General features: G+C 46.6%; 1 long non-coding RNA gene across 1 annotated transcript; it reads right to left on the bottom strand.

The window, feature by feature from the left end:
- Positions 15,936-17,880, bottom strand: LOC110436633. Its single transcript, XR_002454445.1, has 4 exons — positions 17,376-17,880; positions 17,177-17,256; positions 16,249-16,909; positions 15,936-16,121 (listed from the first exon to the last, which is right to left on the bottom strand). It is a non-coding gene; the product is annotated as an uncharacterized LOC110436633 (long non-coding RNA).

Raw genomic sequence — 21,072 nt, forward strand, 5'->3', positions numbered from 1 at the left:
TCGTTTAAGACTTCACTTATGAAGTAAACGGGTCTCTGGACCTTATAGGCATGACCTGGTTCATCATGCTCGACCACTATTGCTGTGGAAACAACCCTGTCGGTTGCAGCAATGTAAAGGAGTAGGTCTTCATTGGGCTGAGGTGCTGTGAGGACAGGTGGTGAAGTGAGGAAAGCCTTAAGCTGAGTGAACGCGGCGTCGGCTTCCTCTCTCCAAGAGAATTTTTCCGACGCTTTCAAGAGTTTGAAGAAAGGGAGGCCTTTTTCTCCTAGCCTTGAGATGAAGCGACTGAGGGCGGCCATACATCCGGTAAGCTTCTGAATATCCTTGACGTTCTTGGGTGGTCGCATGTCGAGTACTGCTTTTACTTTTGAAGGGTTTGGTCGTATGCCGTCGTAACTGACAACGTTGCCGAGCAGTAGACCGGAAGGAACACCGAAGATGCACTTTTTGGGGTTGAGCTTCCACTTGTACCTATTAAGCGCCTTGAAAGTTCGGTCTAAGTTGTCGATTAGGGTGCTCGCGTCCCTTGTTTTTACGACCACGTCGTCTACATAGGCCTCGACGAGGTCATCACGAATCTCGTCGTGGAGGCACTGCTGGATGGCCCGTTGATAAGTGGCTCCGGCGTTTTTGAGTCCGAATGACATGGTCGTGTAGCAGTATGCGCCGAAAGGGGTAATGAAAGATGTTTTGATCTGATCGTCTTCCTTTAGTGAAATCTGGTGGTAACCAGAGTAGCAGTCTAGAAAAGAGAGAAGTTCGCATCCGGCCGTTGAGTCGACCACCTCGTCGATGCGAGGGAGACCAAAAGGATCTTTAGGACAGTGTTTATTGAGATCAGTGTAATCAACGCACATTCTCCATTCATTATTCTTTTTGCGTACAAGAACCGGATTGGCGAGCCAATCGGGGTGATACACTTCTTTTATGAATCCGGCTGCTAGAAGCCGTGTTATTTCTGTCCTAATAGCCTCCTTTTTGTCACGAGCGAACCGTCGCAGCTTTTGCTTGATTGGTCTTGCGGTCTTCGAGACATTTAAGGAGTGCTCGATCAGGTTTCATGGGACGCCGGGCATGTCTGCGGGTTTCCATGCGAAAACGCTCACGTTGTCCCTTAGAAACCTGACGAGCGCGTCTTCCTATTTTGGATCCAGATTGGCCCCGATGAGGGCCGTCTTCTCGGAGCTGCCGTCGACCAGCTGCACTTCTTTGTACTCCTTGGATTTTGAATTCTTCCTGGCTGTCTCTTGTTCGGGCAATCGGAGCTGGTCGGGAGGTAGCTGCGCGGCTTGGGTTGCTGTTTCTACCATGCGGATTGAGAGGTCGATTGCTTCGGTGATCTTGAAGCTCTCTTCTTTGCAGGTATACGCGGTGTAGACATTGCCTCTGACGGTTAGGACACCCTTCTCCGTAGGCATCTTAAGGACCAGGTATGAGTAGTGCGGGACTGCCATGAACTTTGTCAGAGATGGTCGGCCCAGTATAGCGTGGTAGGTCCCGTTGAAGTCCGCGACCACGAAGTTGATGAACTCCATCCGAAAGTGGTCGGGTGTGCCAAATTGGACAGGCAATGTTATCTGTCCGAGAGGCACTGAACTCTGACCTGGCAAAACCCCCAAGAATTGGGCATCGTAAGATTTTAGTTGTGCCGGAGATATCTTGAGAGCGGGCAGGCTGTTGCGGAAGAGGATGTCGATGGAGCTTCCTCCGTCCACGAGCACGCGCTCGAATCTGATGCTGTTGATGCAAGGGTCCAGGATCAGAGGGAAACGACCTGGCTCTGGGATGGCGGCCCACTGGTCCTTCCTGCTGAATGAGATCTCTCTGTGCGACCACAGGGGAAATTTTAGGTCTGCGATCAGTCCGTCCGTGCTGTCTATGTTGAGGCAGGCTCTCCTTAATAGCTTTCTTTAACGCTTAGATTCGATGGAGACCTTGCCCCCGAAGATGGAGTGGACCACGTCAGTGGGGCTGACGTATTGGTGTCGGGGGTCCCTATCTTGGTCCTCATCCTCGTCTTCGTGGTCGTGCCCGTCTCGCTTGCCGTTTTTCTTGGCGGAGTCGTCTTGGGCGGCCCGCCGTGTATAGATGCTTTTGAGGACGCGACACTCTTCCATGGTATGATTAGACTTTGGATGTAGTTGGCACGGTCCCTTCAACGTTTTGTTGTAGTCTTCTTGGTAGTCCCGCCGCCCGTTGGGGCGCTTGACCGTATTTACTTCGTGGTCGTAGTCGTGGGGGCGCTTTCCTCTGAAATCATCGCGGTTGTCGCGCCGCCGATCCCAACCTTCTCTGTGATCGCGGTTGTCGGGGTGTCGGTGGTTCCTGTTGTCGTAGCGACCGCGACCGTCGTCTCGCCGGGGAGGCTGGTCGGGACCTCTCGCATCGTCTCGGATTAGTTTTTCTGCGTCGTCAGCATCGGCGTAATTTTTGGCCGTGGCGAGGAGCTCCGCCACCGTTGTTGGCCGTTTACGCAACAGCTTGTTCCTCAGCGCTTCATGGAAACGTAGGCCCTTGATGAAGGCAGAGATGGCCTCGTTGTGGGAAATCTTTGGGATCTTAAGGCGCATATCCGAGAATCGTCGGATGTAGTCGCGCAGAGGTTCGTTCTTCCTGTCCCTTATCCTTTCGAGGTCATACTTGTTTCCAGGCTGCTCGCATGTGGTGATGAAGTTGTCGATGAAAGCCTGGCGTAGCTCTTCCCAAGAGTCGAAGGAGTCCTCGGGCAAGCCAAGGAGCCACTGATGACCAGCTTGATCGAGGACTACGGGGAAGTAGTTGGCCATGACGTGCTCATCTCCCGCTGCTGATCGGACGGCGATTTCATAGAGAGTGATCCAGTTCTCTGGATTTTCCTTGCCATCGTATTTTTTAAGTTTTTCGAGCTTGAAATTGCGGGGCCACACGACCTGGCGGAGGTGTGAGGAGAATTGTCTTAGGCCCGGGGGGCCGTGTGTTGCATCGTACTCGATACGACGCAGGTTTTCGTGGACTGCTCTCTCTGTGGCACGCCTGTTGATGCGGTCCCGGGCATCTTTGGGAGGGATGTTGTGCCGGAGATCCCTGTGTTGGTTTACTTCTTGACCGCGTCTGCGGTTCTGCTCGCGGTGACCGTCAGTGTCCTGACCACCATCGTCGCGCCGTGAATCTTTTCGATGGTTGTCGGGAGAGCGGCTACGGCGACGCCTGCTGGGAGGCGGTGAGGTCCGGCTACGATTAGTCTGGTCGGAGGTGGCTTCCGTGTAAGAGACGTCCTGGACTCTCTTGAGCAGAGTGGCTGTCTGTCCCATTGCGGCGATCAGGTGTGCTCGGATGCTGGTCCGGACTCCTTGGCACCCAGGGGTATCAGGGAGCCGATCTAGATTAGCCATGGCGACAGCCACGTTGGCGCTTGGCGTCTTGTAGACTGGCTGGTCCCCGACCATGTCAAAAGCGTCGTTGAGATTATGCGGTGGAATTTGTTGTTGCTCGTCTGCACGTCGTCGGGCGCGATCGGCATTGCGCTGCTCGCGGAGTTGCCTCTGCTCATCCGTTTCTCCATCGACGACCGGTTCATCGGCGCTGACGTTGAAGACAATATCTCCTCGCCGAGGGGGGAATACCGGGAAACGAGGGAAACCCGGAGGGTGTGAAGGCAAATCTAGGTCGTAGTCCTCGTCTTCGGTGTTTATAACTTCGGTGGGGACGGAACCGGTGCTCGAGTTGGTGCTGGAAGCCTGGCCATCCCGTAGTTCTCGGATTGTCACCATGTTGACGTAGTGACGACCGTTCCTTTTCGGCGGCCAACCCGCCTTGCTGAAAACGGATTGGATGTGCCGTGAGTAAAGAGAGGCCGAGTTGTTCAGGCCGCAAGGATGATCTCCCTTCTTGAGCTTGACGGATCGTCCTGAGGGGGTTGAGGTTATTGTTGATATTTGGTAACGCAATTAGAAAATGATCCGCAAGCGCACGGATATCGGTGAGCATTTCACCCGGGAGGTTTTCCAGAGTATCGTATTTATATTTTTACCACTGGGAGAAAGGGTGCATCTGACTAACCAAAACTATTGCTACTATCCCTTTAGGCTACAAAGAATGTCTCTCGATGTGAGTGATGTATAGAGAAGACTGCAACCGTAGTCTCGTTCTAACCTTAGTAAGGATGATCTACTGTTCTATTGGGGAGGCTCACAGAATCTAGACAAAACAAAGGATGTTCGACCCGCACCTATAAACCTACCCGTCCTGCTAACGAGATGTGATCTGCAAAGGTAACTCGGAAATGTCACGTTCCTCGCTACTACCACGGTCCAGCTAGTCAGGGGATATCTATGAGTACCCTAGCGAAACGGTCCTTCTATGCGTTTTTGGGTCGATAGGCGAGGTGGTACTATGTTTTCCTTGATCCAATAGGTCGGTGGAACATCCCGAGCGAAAGAGTCCTGATTTGGCTCCAACAGGGGGGCGGGCGCCCAGGCTACCAGGGCGGGCGCCCTGGGCCTGGCCCAGTTTCGCCTCCGCTTCGGTCTCTTGGCTTCTGGAGTCTTCTAGATGATGTAAAATCGTGCGGTGCGTTGATATCTCTATGTAATCCCGACATGTGGGCCTTTCTTCCTTATTTCCTGATAACCCCCTGCAGAAATAGACAAACACCAAAACTCGTGGAATTCTGTCAGATAAAACCCTAAGTCTAGATGTTGATTTCATTTGGATCCTTTTCTTTGTTTATTTGATAATTAAATTTGATACTTAAGGACCGTCAACAAGCTCCCCCAAGCTTACCTCTTGCTCGTCCCTGAGCAAGGATAGACTCAGCAATGGATTAGAAGTAGTTGCAATATCTTTAAAAATTTGACGGTACGCAAGCTTTTAAATAAGATCTCATCTCTGGGTTAGAGTAAACTGTCAAGACTTAAAACTTACTTACTTTACCTTTCACCATGGGACTTGTAACTGTCACCTCTGTCTTGAGAGGTTAAAAGATAGAACAGTCTAGTCAAGTGCCATGTCTCTTATTCTTGATCAGCTATAGCTCTGGGGTTTTTGCAGATTTTCAAATAAAACTCAGAGATTCCTTGTATGATTCTCTCAGGTCTCTCTTTTGTGGTATTTTTGGATCCTTACCAAGGCAGTGATGGTATATGCCTTCTCTCAATATATGTGGTATTTGTGGTATGAGGCATAGTGACATTGCCTACTCTCTCACCCTACTCTAATAAGGCTTTAATATCTGGAGCTCATAGGTGGGAGATAAAATATACATACTTACAAGACATTTATTGCATAGTCAAACCATGGATCCAAAGAAACAAATCAATAAGCCAAATCAAGATGTGTATGTGTGGCGAATGAATGGTGTATGGTGATGATGGTGATAACAATGGTGAAAACAATGGTGGTGGAAGTCTAATTCTACTTTGCTCTTTGAGGGGATACATACCTTCCTTGCTTTTGAAACTTTATGAGGAGAATGAGATGCTCTTCTTTTTCTTTCCTCTCAGGTGGGTATCTTGTACCCCTAATTCTACTATCGGACACTTGTCCATTTTTACCTCTCGTCTCACTTTTTCTTTTTTTTTCGAGGTTCCGGGCACTTGCCCCTTTTTATTTCCTCGTTTCTTTTATTTTCTTTTTCTCTCTTTTTTTTAGAGCATTCATCTCTTGAGATAATATAGCAAGTGGTAGTAACAAGATAACTTGAGCATTTATTTCACAAAGGGAAACAGAAATATTTTTGGTTATTCTCTCCCGGATTAGGAGTAGAATATTTTTAGGTGATTCTGGAGATGGAAATGAGTGGATATATGTGGATGGTACTTCCGGAGTGGAAGTAGCATATATGAGTGGACGTGCAAGTGAAATCTTGATTTAACCACATGACAAGCTCCTAAGGGTCTACACAGCTTGACCACACTCAATGTTCATAAGCAGTAAATAATAAATGTGTGGCTCAAGGTCTATGTATATATGGCTGTGGTAGGAATTTAAACTCTCATCATACAGGAACTCATCATGCAACATTTTAAAGATTTTCAAAGATAAAATTCTCCAGAATTCTAGCATCTCTAGGAACAGATAAACAGCAGCTCAACCTTCCCATATCGTATCCGTTAACAACTTAGACTTCAGATCAAGTTTTCATCCCACAAGTTTAGGTCTAGAGCAAGCCTTAAATTATAACAGTTATGTCTAAACTTGAGAGAGAACTTAAAATGTGCAAATTAGGCAGAGCAACTATTCATCATATCCATGCTTGAGTTAAATACAGATTAGCATAGCCACTTTATTTATTTATTAAACACACTAAGCAAAATATATATAAGCATAAAATCTTTATTTGGTTTTTCATAGTTATGTGTATAATATAAGTATGAAGATAGATAGAAATACTTATCGAGGTAAATGGGGGTGCTCTCCCCCAAGCTGAATTTTGACGTAATTTCTCTTGATGTAGCTAGCAGGTGGCAGAGGTGTATTTGAAAGTCAGCAACATTGTGACAGCAATTAGAATGTCCTCCGTCTGCTAGTCTTCGTGATTCTTAAATTCTATGGAGCTCAAATAGACAACAAAGCTTGTGGAACTGATTAAGTGTTAGCATAAATATCTAGCCTTTATTATCTTGAGACTCCTTAATAATCATTACTCCCTGTTTTTATATTTTTGTTTTCATAAAGTAGAAAAATATTTATTTTATTTTTATGCCACCACAGTGAATGTACTTATGGGTTTTATGCCACTCGTGTACTCACATGGGGCTTACTGTTTTTCACATTTTTATTTTCTTTTTAGGATAATACGAACATGATTAACTAAGTAAACTATTTGAAATAATTGAAAGGGAAAGGATAACTACCAAGTTTACCTCTTGGCAAGGCGTTCGGTGTTTTTAAGTCCTCCGAACGGGACTCTCTATTTTCTTAATCATCCTGAGGTTCGTTGGGTGGCGTAGTCGGTACTTCCGGCAGCGCCTCCTCTTCATTTATAGTTATCTTCATTTTTCATACCTGACTCGGTGTTACGGTCTCCTCAGGGCAGTTCTGTTCAAGTTGTATGTCTTCAGTCCTTATCACTTCCCCTTCGTAGTCTACCCATCCGTCCTTGATGATTTGCCTCCTCTGGTTGCAGTTGTGTTGTCTTCTTCTTGTCCTGTCCAGCTTAGAATCTTCAACTATATAGTTAGAATCATTAAAGTAGTGGTGTACCTTCTCAGAGGGGAAGTGCATGTGGACTTCTCCGGTTCCAATATAGATAATGGCTTTGATAGTGCTGAGGAACGGTCTTCCAAGGATGGTGGATGGATCATACTCGTCTTCTCCCATGTCAATGACTTGGAAATCATCTGGAGCTGAATATATGTTGGTTGTAGGGGCATGGTTCCATGCAGGAGCTGATAAGTGACTGCGGCCATTATGTTGTCGTCAGATCTGGTGTCGTAGAGTGTCTTCTGAAAAGAGTATCTATTGATTGTGCATTCGATTCTTGGAACACCAGGGTCGTCCTTCTTGATCAAGAAAGGTGACTTGCGTCGACGATCTTGACCTCCTTGAGCTGCAGTGACCATCTGAGCTGACTCAGTCCACATTTGCTTGTTCTTGTTCCTCCTGTTGGTCCTCTTCCTTGGTTCATGTCGGGTTTGCTCTGAAGCTTGTGTAGTCTTGTTCTTGAAGGAAAGTCTCCTTCTTCCCCTTGATGTAGAGACTAATCTTGGCAGCATTAGCGTAGATGACAGCTCTGGTGTTTAGGAATGGCCTCCCTAAGATGATGGGTGCCCTCTCCTCAGTACCAGTCTCTAGCACCACGAAATTTGCTGAAGCGTACAAGGTACCAACTCGGACACAGAGGTTCTTCAATATTTCCTTTGGGAAACTAAGTGTCTGATCTCCATTGTGTTTGTGCTCGTAGATCCTGGTTCTTCACTTGATGGGGTCTGGGAGTTGTAAAACGCCTTCACGTTTCTCAAAATGTGTCCTGCTCATAGAGACAAGGCAGAGATCAAGTGCATGGGCTCTGTTGGTGGAAAACACCAACAGAACCAAAAGTGTATTTGTTCTTCTCTAACCTTAAGCATAGTGAGCAAGACAAAGTTGATAGATTATGAGTGTAGCATTTAAAACATTTGTTAGATCAGATGGCTCAACCTAATGGAAAGATAATATATCTATATTTATGTTTTGTTTATATCTTCCAAAGATTGAATGTGCAATATTTTAGCTTATATGATTAGGAGCGTGGGATCACGAAGGTAGTACTAAGAACAAAGATTAAAGGACTAAACATGCTAAATTAATTGAGTTGGTTAATTTGGAGTTATAAATCATACATGTTTTGCCTCTTTATTTATGTGAATGCTAGAACCAAGGAGAAGCTTATAAAAGTGATAATCGAGTACTTTAAGATGTTACCTTACTTGAAGAGTGATGGTACAGTATCACCTTGTGGAAGCTTTCCTTTCTTAGCGGTTGTGCATCGTGTTTGTGGCACCCTCCATAAATCATCTCTTTATGATGAATGAGCTATGTCCTTCTTGTGCAAATTGTTAAACTTCATGTGTCTCCTTTATCTCCAATGAGTTTGTATCTCAGAACTTCCCAGGTTGATATTGAAAGTTTTCCTGCAGGGGTTAGTCCAACAAAATATCCCATATCTACTATAGCATACTATCGGCTCAAAAATCAACCTAGACACCATGTCTAATTTGATTTAGGAGGGCATTTTAACCTAAGCACCATGCTTAATTTAAAAAATCCTTTGGAAGTAAGATCATCATTCCTAAACTAAGCACCATGCTTGATTTAAGAGATAAATGAAACTACTCCAAACCTAGACATATACTAAAGCAAATAAAGGTAGCATGAGAGCATTTATAGCGATCTACTCAAGTGGAGGTGAAGTAGTGTAATTAGTATTTAACAAATTGAGCATGTCTCAAAGGTAAGGACAACCAACAAAGCAACATGGCAAATGATATTTTTATGTGAAGTACTCCCCCAAGCTTGAATTTTGCAAAATTCAAGTTTGGATGAATTTAATTCAATGTTGCATGATGATTGGTTGGACATACCTTGTGCTTGTCATTCCTCGGATCTTCTTGCTCCAATCCTAGAAAGGTTAGTGGCAAGAATACCCGAAGGAATATTTCTACAATTATCTCAATATGCTCAATACACAAGGCAATGTTGTAAATAATTAGAAGTTCATGTCACGATCTGATAGGTGCTTGTTTTAGGACACTAAGCTTGTCCTTGGGAAACCATCAATCAACTCAACGAGATCTGCAATATTTATTATAGACATATGCATCGACAACCGCCCTTTTAAAGTTTTTATAAATAGAAAGGAAGAGGGGGTTGGAGATCTCAAATGTGGTAAGGATGGAGAGACCAATTGATTGGGGAGATGTTGCATATGAGCATGGACTTGGTGAGGTATTTATGAAATAACTTCCATGCTCACTGTTGTTTCTCTCATTCTCAAACTCCAAGGATGATTCTTCATGAATGCTTAAAATTCCTCTAGGATTGTCTCTCAAGTTTGTTTTATCTATCCATTCAATGGTGATAGCACATGGATTTTTAATGCCCTTTAGCCATTGATGTTGCTCTTCTCGATCCTCCTTGTGGTCTTGATGCCTCTTATGCATGGGATGTCTAGAGAGATTCATAGGATTATCGGGAGGTTCAAGAGCATAGTAGAATTTATTAAGCTCAAGGATGGGATGGATAGCCGAATCATGGGATTGAAATATTTGGAAATTGGCTATTGAAACTTCCTTTCCTCATTTGGGAGATGATTCCTTCTCTATCTCTAAGATTTTTCTATGAAGACTAGTATAAGAAGGATGTCCACGTATGAAGACATACCTTCCTTTACTAATAGATAAAGAAAGAAAGACTCTACCAAAGGTTATATGATTAAGACCAATGTGAAAATATCTAGGAAAAACATGGTCTTGTAGGGCTAGGTCTAAACCAGAATTTATAGGAAGATTAACATATTCCCTAGGTGTAGCTAAAAGTGCATTATCTTTTTGATTAAAAGATAGGACCTCAGCTATAGAAAAGGGTTGGTTTTGACCTATTGCAATCAACTCCGGACACAGATCATAATTAGGGGCAGAACGTGTTGACTCCCATGGTCTATGGCTGGTCTCCGAAGGTGCAAAGAATTTAATAATAGGTATGGAATTTGAGTTATCCATAAAGATAAAAATAAAAAGATAAAAGAATAAAAGTATAAAAGTATAATACAAGATAATAGCAAGATTCAAAGTTATCTCAGCAAACCGTCTTTCTCCCCGGCAACGGCGCCAGAAATGCTTGTTGATATTTGGTAACGCAATTAGAAAATGATCCGCAAGAGCACGGATATCGGTGAGCATTTCACCCGGGAGGTTTTCCAGAGTATCGTATTTATATTTTTACCACTGGGAGAAAGGGTGCATCTGACTAACCAAAACTATTGCTACTATCCCTTTAGGCTACAAAGAATGTCTCTCGATGTGAGTGATGTATAGAGAAGACTGCAACCGTAGTCTCGTTCTAACCTTGGTAAGGATGATCTACTGTTCTATTGGGGAGGCTCACGGAATCTAGACAACACAAAGGATGTTCGACCCGCACCTATAAACCTACCCGTCCTGCTAACGAGATGTGATCTGCAAAGGTAACTCGGAAATGTCACGTTCCTCGCTACTACCACGGTCCAGCTAGTCAGGGGATATCTATGAGTACCCTAGCCTAAACACCACGTTTACGCTAACAAGTGATTACTCTAATACTCAACCGGAAGAGGATTAAAGTAAACTCATAAACCAAAGAACAATAAAACAAGAACTTACTAGTATTAGAAGTCGAATTACTGAAGAATCTTAGAAGCAAGCCTCGGGTTAGGAGACTTGATCCCGCAGGTACAACTCGGAGTAGACACCGACAGGCCGGCCTTCCTCCGATCCACACCTCCACTCTATCTCTCTCAATCTAGTAGAAACTAGAAGATCTATTTCTACTTTACATTGGTTGCTAAGCCTAAAAAGAAATATTATTTAGAGAAGAGGTTTTCCTTCGAGGGCACCCCTCAGTCTCTATGATAATTTCTTGTCTTCTCCAGGGCCAGGGGGGCCTTGCTTATATAGTCCTCCCCTTCTATGCGTTTTTGGGTCGATAGGCGAGGTGGTACTATGTTTTTCTTGATCCAATAGGTCGGTGGAACATCCCGAGCGAAAGAGTCCTGATTTGGCTCCAACAGGGGGGCGGGCGCCCAGGCTACCAGGGCGGGCGCCCTGGGCCTGGCCCAGTTTCGCCTCCGCTTCGGTCTCTTGGCTTCTGGAGTCTTCTAGATGATGTAAAATCGTGCGGTGCGTTGATATCTCTATGTAATCCCGACATGTGGGCCTTTCTTCCTTATTTCCTGATAACCCCTTGCAGAAATAGACAAACACCAAAACTCGTGGAATTCTGTCAGATAAAACCCTAAGTCTAGATGTTGATTTCATTTGGATCCTTTTCTTTGTTTATTTGATAATTAAATTTGATACTTAAGGACCGTCAACAGTTATCGTCAGAGACGTTCCCAGCCGTTCGTGTGTAACGACACGAGTTGGCCGGCGGGATTTGAAAAAATCCGTTGGGGCAGCTTGATCAGGCTGACGCAGGACTCCGTCTACTAGTTGGGAGGCTTCAAGTAGCTTGGAGTCAGCGCGATCAAGCGCTTGGAGGAGGTCCGAGCAGTCAATCTTCTTTCCCTTGTAGAGCGGGAACGGTGGTCGGGCGCTCGGTGTCGCCACGCGAGTGGTCGGAGACGGCGTGATCTCAGATCGGATCTGAGTTTCTTTCGAAACCGTGGTCGTGAGGCCGCCGCTGCACGTCGTCCACGTGATCTGGCCGACGGTGAACGTGAGGCCTTCAAGCACGGTCGCGGAAGCTGGGATCGTAACCATCTTGTTCGCCGGAGAAGTTGCACGCACACCCCCTACCTGGCGCGCCACTGTCGACGAAAGCTAGTCGGCAGTCTACCCTGGGGTATACCCACGGTAGTAGTTTATCGGTAGACGGTGCGCAAACTACGAACTCGATGGTGACGCAAGACACAGACAAGCTTTTTATCCAGGTTCGGCCGCCGAGTTGGCGTAATACCTACGTCCTGCGTCTGATTGTATTGATTTGTGTTGAGAGAATCGTATATCCTAGGGGGGTCCCTTGCCTCTCCTTATATAGTCCGGAGGGCAGGGTTACAGATCTGGAAACTAATCCTAGTCGGTTACAATTGCCATAGATAGTTCGATATCAATTCCTATTCTAACCGACTAGAATCCTGTTTGATCTCCACGTCTTGTTTCCTTGCACGAAACTCCGAGCTATCGGATCAAACCTTGAGCTTGTCTCGTAATGGGCCAAGCCTCCTGGCCCAAGTCTAGCCGTAAGGGTATAGGGGTTTATACCCCCACAATAAGAGTAAGTGTTGACTTTGGGTTTTATCCCAAATTGGTCTCTCATTACTTCAGCTATCTTATCGGCCCAATAAGCATTGGTATCTTGCTGATGAGGTGGTTGTGGATCTAGCACCTGCTGATAAGCTTCCACGTGCCTTTGAGGCGCACGATCTCCATGGAACATTGGATTAACCATCTGACCACCAATTTGCTGACCAAGATTCATCGGCTAGTTGATCAACCCTTGATTCTGAAATCCAGGTTGGACTGATCCTTGTTGAAACCCTACAGCTTGATGATTCTGCTGAGGCATCTGTGGAAATACAAACTGCCCTGTCCATCCATTATTAACATTCATCAGTGTAGGCCCCGCTGATGACTGGTAATTGGGCATCATCATTGAGTTGACATACCTTGGCTGTGTCATAAACCTCTGCTGCATCGGCATTGGATCTGCCGATGCATTAGGCATCTAGAACGTTGGAGCTTGAGAATTCCCAGTGTGAGGTCCTGCAGTAGTAGTTGTAGAATACTGGGGATTCTGATTCATCGGCAGATTTGGAGGTGCCGATGCCATAGGAGCCTTGCCTGTCACGTCAGCCACTTGAGATGTTCCAGGACTTTTTGCCATCAATTCTGGGGGCATACCATAACCCCACCAGTTGGGAGGAACAGACCCTGACATTGCCGACGCCAATAGATCTGTAGCAAGTTTGATTTGCCCGTCTGATGTTGATGGATTAGTCGTCATTGGTGTAGACTGCGCATTAGTGATCCCTAATGTGCTTGGAGGAGAAGTAGCTTCAGTACCCGCAACGGCTGTTGTAGCCGATGGAGCCGTAACCAATGATGACCCTGGCTGATGATAGGCAGGACCCACATAAGATGGTGGTACTTGTCCTTCTTTGAAAGTTCTAGCCACAGCATTGAAAACCATGTTGGACAGCACACCAGATTGATTGATCAAGGCACGGTTAATAGCACTGTCAACCATGTCTTGAAGTTTACCAGGATTGGCCTCAAAAGTAATTTGTCGAGGCATCGGCAATGCTTCCTTTTGGATCACCTCACCACTCCTGTTGATACTGAAGGATTTCAAGCATAGCTGCTTGTAGTCCTCCATGGCTTTTGCCATAGCTTGCTTCTGCTCATCTCTGAGATTGGCTTCCGTCACGGGGATGACGTTCTCCAAGTCGAAATCGGTGTTCGACATGTTGATCTTGATCTTTGAATCTAGGTCCCACTGGGCGTGCCAAAAGATGTGTTGATGCAAAAGCTGATCTGCAAACACAAAGGGCTAATACCCGATTCAAACGTTAAGGCGTGCCAGCTGATTTGACCTTGCAATCGACAAAGGTGGTAACTCGAACACTTTGGTCCCGACAACAGCGATGCGCCCGGATGTCACGGCCAAGAGGTGCTCACGCGGAACTTGAGAACACGCCAAGTTTGACTCGACGAATTCCTAAGAACTCGTGGTAAAAGGAAAATATGATGAAGTCATCAAAAAGTAGATGTTGGAATATGTGTAAAAACTTGTGTTTGATTGATTGATAGATGATTCATTACATTGCCCTAGGGTCTACATTTATACCCTATCCAAAGAGTTACAACCAGACACGACCAGGACTCGAATTCCAAATTAAACGGAATCTGTATACAAGACGAACTCTAATAACTAAGGAAAACATTAAACTATCCTCCACAACCGATCGGTACACTGTTATGAGCCAATCGGCAACCCCTGCATCTTTCTTCATAAGCATCGGCAGACCGCTTGTTACAGCCATCGGCAACCATCGGCACGAACATACCACCTCTTCTGGACTTGGTCATATTCGGTTGCTTTCCCATCGGCACCAACCTTCATCGGCAACTTCCCTGTAGACTAATCACCATTGCCCCTCCTGCCGATCTACACCCTATTAACTCCAGGTGCATATTCCAAAGATACGTGTCCAAAAACGGTGTCAACAATTTTTACAGACGGTTTTAATTAAAGAACGCCTGTGGAAAGAAATTGGCTTATCCGACTAAAAAACCGCCCGTGAAAATCAATTTTTACACACGGTTTTCCTAACAAAACCGCCTGTAGAAATCATGTATTTCTACAGGCGGTTCTCTTAAGAAACCGCCTGTAGAAATCACATTTCTACAGGCAGTTTCTTAAGAAATCCGTCTATAGAAATAATTTGAAATTGAATTTTTTGAGCTTTTCAAATGACCTCATTTGAAAAAACCGTTAAAATGAAAGTTGTAGATTTTGAAAAGTTATGAAACTTTGTAGTTGATAATTTTTTTATTTGAAATCATCTTGTCATCGAAAACTATGTTTGAATTTCTCAAATTTGAAATTCCAATTTTGTAAATGACCTCGGATGAAGGAACTACCAATATAAAAGTTGTAGATCTTAAAAAGTTGTAAAACTTTGTAGTTGACGACTTTTCCATTTGAATCTGTTTAGGGCCTCAAATAATCAATTTATGCTTGGTTTAGGATAGTATGTGGGGACTAAACTCTAATATAGACACAAGCGAGTGATAGGTGGAGTGGTAGAGGAGGCTACGCACGAGGGCAAGGTCTCAGGATCGAATCCCATCGGCCGCGTAGCACGTGATTTTACGCGAAAAAATACGTGACTTGCGACTTCGACGGGGGCGGGCTAGCACGCGATTTTACGCGAAAAAATACGTGACTTGCGACTTCGACGGGGGCGGGCGATTAGCCAGTGTGCCTTCCTTGATATTAAAATCTTCTTTTTCTTATTTTTAAAAGCACGTGATTTTACGCGAAAAAATACGTGACTTGCGACTTCGACGGGGGCGGGCTAGCACGCGATTTTACGCGAAAAAATATGTGACTTGCGACTTCGACGGGGGCGGATAATTAGCCAGTGTGCCTTCCTTGATATTGAAATTTTTTTTCTTATTTTTAAAAACCGATTTTTAGAAAAAGATTTCTACAGACGGTTGGCATAACGGAACCGCCTGTAGAAATGCATTTCCACGGGCGGTTCTGAATACCCGCCTGTGGAATAGCCACTAGCGGTTCGTCAATCCACCTATACTAAGGGGTTACGAACCGCCTGCATAGTACCTCTGTGGTGTACTAGTACCAACAGACATGTTACCTTGCGTTGGAGAGAGCGTGGCCTCTGATCATATATATTTTTCTTCGTGTATGTTAACGTTTTCCACGGACCAACAATCTTATATGCCACGTTAGCCTTGGTCTTAGGCTAGTCTCAATGCTTATTTCATAAGAGTGTCATATACATTAAATAAAGTGCCATATAAGCAAAATTGCTGACTTGACAAAGTTATTAAATGAAAGAGTTTTATGATATGAGAAAGGAGTTTTATCCCTATAAAACTGATGTGCCTTGATTACCGTCTTAGTAACTGTACTGGCCTCCCTCGTCGATGTTAGTGGTTTTAACACCAACTAGTATAATGCCTATGCTAACGCTATGGTTTTATCTTGGGATGCACATGAAAACAATCAAACAATAATTTTATCCATAGTTCAACTTTTACACAATTGTATTTTGAACATGTATACAATCCGAGGAACACTTTTGCATAAAGCATAATAAAGTTATTTCTCGCATTAACCATCTGCCCTCTCTACTCTTGCCCCCTTGCCATACATGCAGTTTCATAATGACACAAAAAAATTTCCTGTGTCGGCGCCAATATGCTTCTGTAGGACTGAAAATCAAGGGAGGATAGACCTTGTTAGAACAAAAATCACATGCTCATTTTCTCCCTATCATGTGGATATGATGAGAGATACTAATACGGTTTTATCGAGAGTAGTGAAGTAATAATTTTATACCTGAATAATTATGACTTGGCCTATGTCTCGAAGGTAGCATGCACAAAGTTGCAGGTCAGTTAGTATAAAAATAAGAAGCATAACCATGCAGTAAAATTGTACCCAGGGCAATTTTTTCAAAGGATGTTTTGACATACCGAAAGTTCAATGTTTTGCTAATACGACAAGGCATTGAATAAATTAATTAATTAAAAGATGAGTTCACCTTTGCTAAACTTCACCTCTGTAGTTTTTCTTCACCACATTAATTCATGAAAATTTTCTTCACTGCAACAAGTTCAGAAAGGCTCCTCATAACTCAGACTCTTTTTACTGTCAAAGGGGGGGAGACGATCCCCACCTGATTTTATATTATATTACTTTGCTTTGCCCCAAAGCGGCCCAAGCTGATGTTTATAGAAGGTATACACTTCTAAAGCAGTTACAGCAGCAATATGATCACGAAGAGGTGATCGGCAAGCTAAGTTACAGTGGAGGGCTAAGTTTCAGCCTTGTCCTTGTCTCGCCATCGTGAAGATGTGGCACCAGGCATCAGCTAAGTTCCCAGAAGCATTAGATGACATAAGTGTACCTTTAAGCGATAAAGTACACCTTGACCAAGCGAAGCAGATCCGACATCTGCCTTATTTGGCTTTAGGGCAACCACATCATGTGTTCTGGACTGGAGTAGAATGAAAAAGGAAAGCTAGAATTATCAGTTCCAGTGAACATTAACATGTTTTCAATCAACGTCTTGTGAATATAAAGGAACTTCTGAGTTTTTCCTATGTCACACTGTTATCACACAGTGAAGCATGATTATCTATATAATGTATGATTGAATGAAACGACAGTTGTCATAGACCAACAACTGCAAGTCATACAGAGCTCATTTGCATATAGAAGTCTGAATTCCTAATCCTAATGCCATGAAAGATAGCGGCCTCACCTTGTGAGTTGTGAGACGGGAGAAAATCGCCTTTATTTGTTGGGCTGTAACTCCAGGATCGTCTTCCTCGTCAGTCCCATCTACTCTATGTGCGAAGCAGCATAAGCAAGTCCAAGGCCATTAGATGTTTAGCACTGAAGACTTAACTGCAGCATTCCTATCACACCAAGCAATAGAAGTAGAGAACTAAAGCAGCAACCTGGGCATCAGTGCACTTGAGGTTGGCAATGACGCAGCCCCACCTCTCTACAGGCTCTTGGCGCTCATCTCGGACTCCGCCGCTATCTCTGCCGCATGTGAACACACCCAAGACGCTCACCGCACTGCACCGGGCCGCGACCGCCTCTGGCGTCGGCAGCTCCGATCGAACATGCCACCTCAGTCGAACCCTCGACAATCTGTGGAGCTACAGCTTCCCTGTCTCCGGTGCCAGCGGTAGCGCCGTGAGCCACCCTAATCGCTCTGCGCCACCTCGGTCGAGCCGCGCCGATCTGCGTCTGCTAGGCCTTCCCAGGCACCGGCCTAAACCCTAGGTTGGTCGAGCGGAGCCGCGGCCGGAGAAGGGGCCACGGGCCACCTCCGCTGCCAAGAGACGAGAGCGGGCAGGGAGTAGGCGCGGGTGCCCGTCGGCCGTGGATGAGCAGAGGGAGGGAGCATCGTCGCCATCCCCGATGCGCGAGGGAGCGCTATCACGAAGAGCCCTGTTGTCACGCCGATGGGGGAGTGATGAATAAAAAAATTGAACCGGTAAGACGAATTATTTGCCGATTATTTTATTTTTCATGAGGCACTGTTGTGCGGGATTCGATCCCTGGCCGCTGAGCAGCACCAGGCGTAGGGACAGAGTCGTGTTGAAGCCTGGATGGAGTCGCGTTGAAGCCTGGAATTCTCCGTGGCCACTGGATGGTGGTGAAGCCTGTTTAGATTAGATCTAGATCGTTGGTTTGTCATGTAAGGATTTTTCTGGGTGCATAAACTGTTGTGTACGGAGGTAGATCATCTCTGTGGGGGACAATTTACTGAGTGTACCTAGTATAGTTTTAATTGGTCCATTATAGTATAGATAGGCTTTGAGCGTCGGAACAAATTTAACTCCTTTGAAAAAGATCACTTTCTTCATTACCCTATTCAGTACTGGTGGGTTGATCTGACTTATCGGACTTCTAGTTTGAAAAATTATTTGAAAATTCTTCAATTATATGCTATATTTTATTGTTGGCTTGGAAATATGATAGCCTAATTGAATATTCTTTTATCTGTTGTTATGAGTTGATGGCTATTTGCATAACAATGGATAATAATATACTCCCTCTATCCCAAATTATAAGACGTTTTGACTTTTTTCGGTCCCAAATTTGACCACTTGTTGTCGAGGGTATCAGTAAGGGGTACCCTAACTGATGCCCATAACGAGATTACCCGTGCACAGATCGAGGACCTCAACTCGACGTTCTAATAAGCCGTGCGGTCATCGACGGCCGCAGCCTCGAAGACGGAAAAGACGTCGAGCGAACCACTCAGGGGTCGAGCGCTAACTACCGTCGAATACGGAAATGGGCTCGAGCGAATCGGGAGGCGTCGAGCGCAAGGGCACTGTCTGCCGCCTGACGCGCGCACGAGAGCCAGGGCATTTAATGTGCCTGTCGCTTTCCCACCTAACACGCTGGTCACGGGAAGCGTGATAGGAAACAGGCACCCGTCCCATCATTCTTTTTGCAGCTTTTCCCACCAAACGACTCAGAGCGTACCAGGGCGCGGAAAGCAGGGATGGAGCGTCTAATCGGGACCCCCTCGAGACACCCAAGGTCAACGCTTTGGACGACAAGGCACTGCACGGCATCTGACCCTCGACAAGGCATGATTCCTTCCTGGGGAAGAGTTGGGCGTCGACTGACAACACCGCAGCCACTCCGCCGGATCTACCGCTATACCGTACAGGCGTGCGACCGGTGAATCAGCCCGAGACGGCGCGCAGAGCAGGATACGGGGGCACGCGTAATCATCATCAAGCTACCAAGACGGGACGGCTCGAGACCACGCCGGTACGGAGGCCTCGAGTAGGTCAGCGCGCCATGCCTCTATCGACCCCTACTCTGACACCTATACATGTACCCTAGGTCTCTCCTTGGAGCTATAAAAGGGGAGACCCGGGAATAGACATACATCACAGAACAACACAGAACACTACACCCGTACGAAGTAGAGAATCCACACTCCATTCTATCCAAGCTTGTATTCACCCCTGTACAAGCACTTAGGTGCAAAATAATACAAACTCTCTCGCCCCCGCTGGACGTAGGGCCTTCTCTTGCCCGAACTAGGATAAATCTTTGTGTGTCTTTTTGCATCACCATCTGGAAAAGGGAGCACGCACACAAATTTACTCGTTGGTGTGACCCCCCGTGGGGAAAACACCGACAGTTGGCGCGCCAGGTAGGGGTCCTGCGTGTTTTTTCATCGATTTCCCACTCCTTTCCAGATGGCCACTCTCGCCTCGCCGATTCCGCGCTCCACGGTGATTTGGTTTGGGAGCCTTGAGTTCATGTCGACTGGCTCCGGCTACGATATGATCTTGCTCTCGATCAAAGGACCGGAAGGAGCCCGAGTCGCGCCAGCACGGTTGAGGGCCCCGAGACGCCCTCGACACCACACCTCCCCGCCTAAGAAGAGGCGCGGGCAACACCATCGTCACCCGTCTGCCTCGTCACGATCGGCAGTTCGTGCTAGGCAAGAGGTGGCACAGGAGCCGGCCGCGCCGCGTATCGGAACTGTGGGCCTGCCGGCCCAACATCATACGACGATGAGAGGTAACGCGCCCCGAGCGCTTTTCCCCACCGCTAGGTTGCTTCCACACGGGTTGTTCACCCCAAGAAGGGCATTGCCATTCGGGTTGGACAACGCCGCGACGTCGCTCGCCAGGGCGATATGCCCAAACGCCCAAACATACGTGGAAAGACCAATGGTCCTCCCACGTGACTCCGAAGCACGGCCGCCGACGTCCGAACTGCCGTACCTCTCCCGGGTACGAGGCCTCCACCGCCTAGGCCCTAGACGATACACGATCACCTCGCTCAGGCAGCGGCTGCTGGAGGAAGGACGTGGATGTTACTATGCCGCCGAGCCGGACTCCGACTCCGAGACCGATAGCTACGACCCTACAAGGGAATGCTATCACATCGACGGGGCGACAGAAACTACCGCCGAGACGCAGGATGCGGCTGCCGGCGGTCGAGCCCCTACGGCAAGAGAAGATCCCAGGACGCCTGGGAACGACGGACAGGTTGATCCGCTTCCACAGGAAGACAGGGCCGCGCAACTCGCGCAGTTACGAGAGCTCAAGACCAAGCTTGACGAGGATCGTGAGCGCCTCGTCCTGCTCGAGCAAATCCTCGAGCAATACTTGCCCTACCCGCCTGGCGGAAGTGTCCGCAGACGCGCTCGAGAGGTACACCGACAAATCATCGGAGACACAGAGCCAGAGCAGCCTGTCAGCCGTTTCCCTCGAGCAGGCCAGAATGTAGTGGCGGCGACAATGCTGCTGCACAACATGCCAGAGGCATCGAACTCCCAAGCCCGACGTATTCGAGACGAGGTACCGACTCTGCTCCAGGTGGCGGCAGTTCAACAAGCCGAAAGCTCGGCTTCTCGACGACGAGGAGCTGCCACTGAAAAGCGCGATGAGCCACCCCAAAACGAAAAGGAGGTATCAGTCCATCAGCTGCCACCCCCTCGAGGAAGAAAGACCACGCTCGTTCTCCCCGTCGACAATCAGCGTCGACATGACGCACGACATGACATCGAAGAGAATCGACGCCGCCGGCATGGGGACGCGGAAGAGCGCGGTTACAGCGCACATCGTGCCGGGAGGTACGACAGCGACGAGGACCGGATGGCCC

The sequence above is a fragment of the Sorghum bicolor genome, chromosome 6 (genome assembly GCF_000003195.3).
Source record: "Sorghum bicolor cultivar BTx623 chromosome 6, Sorghum_bicolor_NCBIv3, whole genome shotgun sequence".
NCBI lineage: Eukaryota > Viridiplantae > Streptophyta > Magnoliopsida > Poales > Poaceae > Sorghum > Sorghum bicolor.